We start from the raw sequence: 8,066 nt of genomic DNA, 5'->3' as shown, positions 1-8,066 counted from the left end.
CAACTTCTGAAGTGACGAAAATGTCGATATTATTAGGAGAATGTCACAACGCTACTGTCAAATAGTAATCATGGCCTGCTTACCAAATACCGAATGGAAAAACCATTCTGAAGGGACATTTTCACAAATAAATGTTCATAAGTCCGAAACTTGACTAGTTAGGTATAGGTATGATATACATAGAAAGAAAGCAAATTTTAGCAGCTTTCCGAATTTTCAATAATATACAGGGTGTTCCATTTGAAATAATCAAATTTCAGCAACTTTTCAAGCAAACGAAAAAACTGTATTTTTTTACCACCCTGTATTGAAGTAACGGAGATTAGGCTGACGTGTGGGAAGTGTCCAAGTATCACCTAACTCCAAACCAAATTTCGATATCATAGTACTTCTTAACTAAAAGATATCGGCATTTTTAGAAGTCATGATTTTCGAAGAAAAAAATTGAAATTAATTTTTATTTCGAAAACGATAACAGATAGGTATAGGGAAATATCAAGAAAAGTTGTCGGGCAATTGTTGGAGATTCCAAAAATAATATTATATACAGAGTGTTCCATTTGAAAAATCAAAGTTGCTACTGCTTTCTAATAGAAGCGGAAACACCGCATTGTCGAAAATATTTTAGTTGGCTAGAGAATGTCCGAATATGCCCTCCATTAAATTTTCAAAGTGATCCGTTGTCTGGTTCACCAGAAACGTCTAATGTGCCATCCACCGTGAATCAGCCTGTATATATATATACAAATCAAAAATGTAACGAATAGTGGACTTGACATTCCAAAAAGGGGTGCAAACCGCGGTCACGTGTTTCTGGCTATTGGCCTCATCAGCGCGGTGCAGCCAAGTGTAAAGATGGGCAACACTTGTTTGCCGAAAGCAGGAAACAACAACACATACGCACGGAGTCAACAACAGAAGCCAACCGCGCATTTGTGGTTCCAGTTAGAAGACCTAGAATTCCCAGGCTACATCTAACATGACCACGTAGGCAGCTATAGCTACCTGCGTGACATCCGGGTCCAGTGTATAAATACAGAGAGAGATTTTATCGAGTGTGTATGATACAAATAAAAAATGTAACAAATAGTGGATTTAACCCTCCAAAAAAGAGGGCAAACCGCGGACACGTGTTTCTGGCTATTGGCCTCATCAGCGCGGTGCAGCCAAGTGTAAAGATGGGCAACACTTGTATACTATACATAAACCATACAGGTATACCACCCTAAATTAATTTTACAATTTGCCTTATCTATTATTTTACAATATGTCCTTATGTAGTGTTTAAATATTATAGTTATATATAAAACAATTTTCAGCTATATACGTAAAATTATTTAGGATGGTATACCTGTATGGGTGGTATACCTGTATAGCATAAATAGCGTTAGCTTAGGAAAGTTTCCAGTTCAATCTTCCTCTTGAAGATGATCACTTGGTGATCGAAACATGTGTCGAGTTGTTAAAAATAACGATTTGGTGTTGGGAAAAAAAACTCCAGTAATACTCATAAGTTGGACAATATTATATTAACAATGTAATAGTTCTAATATTTATTGTTGTGAATATAATTTTCTTTTCTACAGTTACGTAATTTGGCAATTTGACTAGTACATAGGGTTAAGTTATGCGGATGTTGAACATATGTAATTGTCGAAGTAAGTATACTGAAAGATATAAAATTCTCTGGTGACAATAGATTCAGCCAAGTATATTTATTTTATCTAGTATGTTCCTAAGTTGAAAAACTTTGTGTGTGTGAGTTTGTCTAACCACTGAATGTTCAATAAAATCATTCCATCCAAGACACTTATCTACAATTACACCTAAATATTTTATGTTATCGGTTTTATCGATAGTGAGGCATTTACACTGAGGAATATTTGGGCAGAATGCTTTATGTACTCAGGGAGTAAGTATGTTCATTTGGCTGACCTATTTTCGTTGATGCAAACGTTATATATTTAGTTTCTTCCACATTGACATTAAAAGATAAATTTTCGTTCCGGTTTTGGCCAGATGTTCATTCCATGTTTTTCCGACAAAATTGATAGCTATGTTATCAGAAAATGTTGTTACAAACCCAGTACAATTCGTAATGTTGAGAATGTTAGTGATACGCCAAAGAGAAAGAATAGGAGCCAGAACCGTTTTCTTGAGGTACACTTCTAGTTATTGGTGATGAAATACTGATGATGAAATGGTGTTGCTCATTTTTACCCATAGAGATCCATTGGTTGATTAGTGGTAATTTAGTGGACTAAAAATATCCTGTGGCTTGGAAAATGATATGGTTTTCAAAATGCTAAAATTGTTTTGACGAAATGAATATAAAAGACAATTTATTTTACAGTCATTTCGATTATATCATTGGTTTCGAAGATACTGGCAAAAAAAAAGAAGCCGGCAAAAGTATCAACCACTTTATTGGTAAGAGATATATTTGCAAATTGAAAGCAACCATTAGCTTACTACTTTTATGATACTACCGGTCCTGGTAAAAATTTAAAGGAAGTAATTATCTCAGATATGGGATCTAATAACATCCAATTGAAAAATATCTTGAATATTTCTCACGATAATCCATTTTTTAAGTAAGTGATCAGGCTGAGTTTGACCGATAGCATGGGTTATGTTGGCTTTCAGGACCACTGTGTATGATTCATTTTTATACATCTGCGACTTGAAAAACGCAACAAAAGATGACCATGCCCTCAAATCGCTCGTGCAGAATATCCAATGTGGCACGTAGGGCCGTTCTATTGGACACCATGTCGTTGGTGTCCAAATCATCCAATTCAGGCCAAAATAAGTTGGTAATCCTCGATCTATAGTGCTCACCGCTGACAGTGATGGCCTAGTCACCGTCATTCTCAAAGAAATATGTATAGATGACGCTACCAGCTCAAAATCCACACCAAACAGTGATTTCTGGATATATTGCACACTCTTGGATCTCATGTGGATTGGTATCGTCCTAAAGTAGACAATTTTGGTCGTTCAGGTACCAATTCAACCAGAAATGGACCTCATCGATGAAGATGACTTTTCGATGAAAATTAGGGTCACTTGCCAACTGCTCCAGAGTCCATTCAGCGAATTCACGTCGTTTTCTATGGTCGTTCACCTTCAGTTCCTGGGTCAGTTGAATTTTGTACGGGTGCAGGACCAAGTCAAGATACATTCTTTGCCAAGTTGTGGCCTGAGAAAGGCCAAGTTTTTGTGATCGACGCGAAATCGACTGCGACATATTGATGATGATGATGATTTGGCAAAACAGACTGAATAAATTACAACCAATTTGACAGATGTAGCTTCAACGAGACAGCCGTCATCAATTGTTCAAACTTTGGAAGACTCTATAAAAACACAGTTATACATTTCTCTTGACTTGAAAAGAGGTAATTTCGTGACCATAATTGCCATTAGTTTTTCAAGAGAAAGTGGAGGATGCAGTGTTCGAATGAACTAGCACTACCGTAACAAGATTTCTTTCATCACACCCCGTCGAATAAGTTCATAATGATTTACAAGCTAAACTGATATTTTTCCTTAATGGCACAATTTCAAAGTGCATGACCCATAAGGTAATTCTCGGCAAGCACGTATATGTCATTAAAAATTCAACACTCAAGATTGATTTTATATCAGACATGCCATGGACAAGAATCACGTGACCGAGGTGGAAAGATGGCCGCGTGATTCATGACATCGCTTTGGCCGATCAAATATAGCCGCACACGACTTTTCCATATGCCGCCTTGATATCCTCATTTTACAGGGCGTTTTGGGAGTACGTGGATTCGGTGTTTTATATTTTTGAATTCCTCATCCAAAAATGAGACAACATGCTATTATGATAATCCGCGACGACGAACATTGAAACAATTATACAGATTTTTAAGTTACATGTTAGGTCTATGTGAAAAAATTTCAACTTTAAAAATAGTTAAGGTTGAGTTACTCATATTTTGATTGCATACAGGTCAGCGAGCAATCATAGATCTGCGTGGCAAAGCTTTCGACAGGTTAGTCACGAGCTTGTTAGAAAAACTGGAACATCGAGAAGAGTGTTGTTGGATTTGTTCAGAAACTATCTAACAGGTAAAAAACAACAAGTAAATGAAAATAGAGTTGTGAGTTCGAAGGTACATTTGAATTCTTCTCTAAAAATTGAGTCGTCAAGGACGTATTGTTTCATTTACTGGTGACACGCTCGGTGATTTAATATGCAGCAGATTCATGGGGTGAAGTTGTGAAAATTGAACAGCAAGATCTGCAAAAAATAACATGGTTTTGGAGTAAATTTATTGACTGTGAATGTGGAGAGAACAAATTTATCACCGTTTCCATCTTATAAATCATATTTACCCATTTACAGAACAATAAGTTTGGATAGTCTCGATGTAGAACTCACAACATATGTGAAGTATCTAGGGATTTTCTTAGACTCCTTTTTGAAATGAAATATTCATTTTGCAAATCCGAAATGAAAATACGATCAGTTTCCTATTGTTGATAAATAAAAGGTCAGAATCTTGCTCTGGACAAAAGCTGAAGATTTTCAGTGTTACGATCTTCGTTCGGGTTGAAGGCCGTCGTGGTTTGGATCTGCATCCTAAAGTTTTGCCAGCCACTCGTGCTAGCGCAGAGTAGCAAACTTTGAAAAAAATACATGTGTTCGAAAGAAAATCCTCATTTATATGGACGTTCAAACAGCAAATAAAACATGAACACGGACAATATAAATATCATCTGCGTATATGACAACTGACACTGTTTCTGATTTTCTGTTTCTGTTAAAATTTGTTATCACGTTAACCAGGTCTTACCTTTTGACTAACAAAGACGAGGACTAACGAGGCCTTACTTTCTTACCTTACCAAAAATAGCAGAGTATATGCATAAAATTTATTTACACAGAAGTATGTTCACAACTATAAACGCTAAATGAGAAATCGTTTTTTGTCTCATCAGTGGTGTTAGGCTGAACCACGAATGCATTGTTGGACTCAACTGTCTTTGAAGGACAAGATGAGTAAGCATGGTCATCTTAGAAATATCTATCAGGAAACGCAGAGTTGATGAAAAATCCTCACTTATTTTACTTTGTAGTAAATGTTCAAGAGGAAGCAAAAATGTATGTGATTTTCTGGAACTTCAACTAGCGTTTCCTACTATGACTGATAAACCAATCCGTGCGAAGCTTATTGTTAAATCACCTGAAAATGTAACTTTTAACGGGTGATGATCAACTATATTGCAAAACACGTGCCAAACTAACTGACTATTATAAGAAAACAAGTATAGCTGAGTCACCAGTCAATAATAACACTGATGATCTTCAAACATGACTCAACCTCTGACGGAAGCACCAAACTCTTATGAAGGTTCGAAATAGAAAAACACTTCAATCTAGTAGACCACTATTATAATCTTCAACCAGTCATTATTCACTTTGGTTCTGGCGTTGAATCTGGTCATTAATACGCATTGGTCAAAGACGAAATGGATTGGTTTGACGATAGTCGTGTCACTTAGAGCTCTGGCGATGTCTTGAATTTATTGGAGCCTCTGGAGACAACCTACATTTTATTTTTTGAAAGAGAGGACATTGGCAGATCTTCAGATGATGTGGTACTGCAGATTTTTCCGGGTTTTCCTGCAACTGAAAAAGCAAATTCGCCAAAGAAATCAATGAAGTCGCCCCGGAGCGCCAATTTATTTGTGTTGTTTCATAATTTCATGAATTGTATTACTTTCATCTTCAATATATCCAAATTTGGTTTTATTTATCAACGATAAATATCAAATCAGAAAAGATGACAACAGGTTTTTCATTACACGAAACACTCATTAACGTTTCTTCCGCCTTGAACAACTCAACTGTGAATTTTTATGTTTGTTGATTTAACTCTGTTTGAACTGTAATAGCCGTCTTATTTGCGTTTCACCATCTTCGAAATAATAATCGAATGGGCATTTGAAAAATTCTCCTTTGGCGGTATCATAAAGTTATATTTTCTCGAAGAAATGAATGTTGTTAGTATTTCCGAGAGTTTCTCCGGGTGTCATAATTTGAAACGTCATAACTAGAATTCCTGTGTAACCAATTGTAGTATGGAATGAGTTTTTACTAAAATAGTCTAAAATACAGGGTATTTCTCAACATCATTTTCCTGATTAGGAAAGTTATTTTCAGAAAAAACTTCATATGAATCTATCATTGTCTGTGCATCAACATAATTTTCCATTGTTTTCAGTGGCGTTCGTGCAGGAATTGTATTGAGCCATTTCAAAGGGTTAAATGATACTCTCACCGAGAAAAAAACTTAATTTTGTTGCATTATTCTGACATATATCGCTCTGGTGAATTCAAGAAGCCTAAGTCAATCGGACGCTTCTATAAAAAAGAGATATATCCCCAAACTTTCCTTCGAAGTTCCAGGCTGTCAAGATTGCTTTTGATGTTTGAGTCTCTAATCAGATGGAAAAAATTTCAATTGATAGTATCTGAAATCCTCAAGTTATGCTCAGAGTTGAAGCAATTCTTCGACAAATTCTAGTAAATTCGCAGGACGCTTTTTTATTTAATGTCAAACTTTGTTTCTGGGTGGTGTTCCGTACCAAAGAAGGTATATAGCAATATAAGTTGCTGACCTGTGTATAACTTTATAGATGGAGATGTGTTCAAAGTTTCTGAATATGTTTTGTCAGATTTATGATCAAGCCAAGACATATTGGTATCTAATTTGACATTCAACAAATTATTAGACGCATCCATAGAAATTGTGAGTCTTGTTTTGACCTTCAATAGCTTCCTCAACCAGAGAGAACGTAATTTAGGTTGCTCATAAATTGTTCCTCCACTTTCTAGTACCTTACATTAGAATAAGACATGATGAACTGTCTCTGTCTCTGTATTGCATCAACTGCAGCTAAGGTTCTCTGTTCCCAAGTTTCTTTTCGACGCATTTTGTCACCTGGTCCGATATTATAGATTTTATACCTTCACAGTTCGTTCAGGAACAATATATAGTGCATTACATTCAAAACGAGCTACCCTGAATAGCTTTTGGTACAATGATTTTCAGAGAAAATAAAAAAACACGTCAACAATAGTATACAGGGTGACACATTTTGACATATTCCAATTTTTTTAAATGGATCACCCTATATTGTTTTGCATCATCAGATGCTCCATGATGAGCAGATCTCAACAAAGTATAGAACATATCGTCTGAAGCTTATGGTTCAGGAGCTACAAATTATATGAGTTGAAAACGAGCCACCCTGAATAACTTTTGAAACAATGATTTGCAGGAGAAATAAAAAAACCGGTCAACAATTACACAGGAGGCCACATATTCGTTCTAGAAACAAATATAGAAGCAATGAATCTAATTCTTGAATCAAAATCCGATGACTGGACAATGGGAAGAAAACCATTTTCTATAGTAAAAGTTCAAAAACGTTTCCACCAACTTCCATACAATGGTACAAACGAGCTCCCATTGCCGCCCTCACATGGTTGAGAATCTCGGGAGTTATTTATCTGTAATGCCTCATGATATTCTCTCTCAAATCTTCAGTTGTAATGAATGTGGCGCTAGTGACCTTCAAAGATTTCAGTACTCACAGAAGAAATATTCATTCCATATTTCACTGTGATTTATGTAATAAGTTTTATGGGCGCAACTCACATCTATGGAAACATGTGAATAGGGTTCATAAAGGACATCCTAATACAGGGTGTTTCAGAATTCGACGGACAAACTTATACCACGTCATTCCTCTTGCAAAATGATGAAAAATGAGGTAGGACATGTGTGTCCGGAAATGAGCCGTTTCAGAAATACAGGGCGTTGAAGTTGCAAAATAAAAAGACCCTTTTCGTCGTAGCTCCCGGACTAAAAGGAATAAATTAATGAAACTCAGCAAATCGATTACGAGCTAGAATGTGCTTCCTCCAGTGGTATGTTTGCTTCAGTATCAGTAGCCAGTGGCGTTCCAGCGGGGTAATAGCTTATATTTCCCCCCTTATTTTTTACGCCACTGACTTTATA

This window comes from Leptinotarsa decemlineata, unplaced genomic scaffold (assembly GCF_025532065.1).
Source record: "Leptinotarsa decemlineata unplaced genomic scaffold, Ldec_3_MD MMD2_tig00026307_RagTag_RagTag, whole genome shotgun sequence".
In the NCBI taxonomy this organism is placed as follows: domain Eukaryota; kingdom Metazoa; phylum Arthropoda; class Insecta; order Coleoptera; family Chrysomelidae; genus Leptinotarsa; species Leptinotarsa decemlineata.
This window is presented reverse-complemented; position numbering follows the sequence as displayed.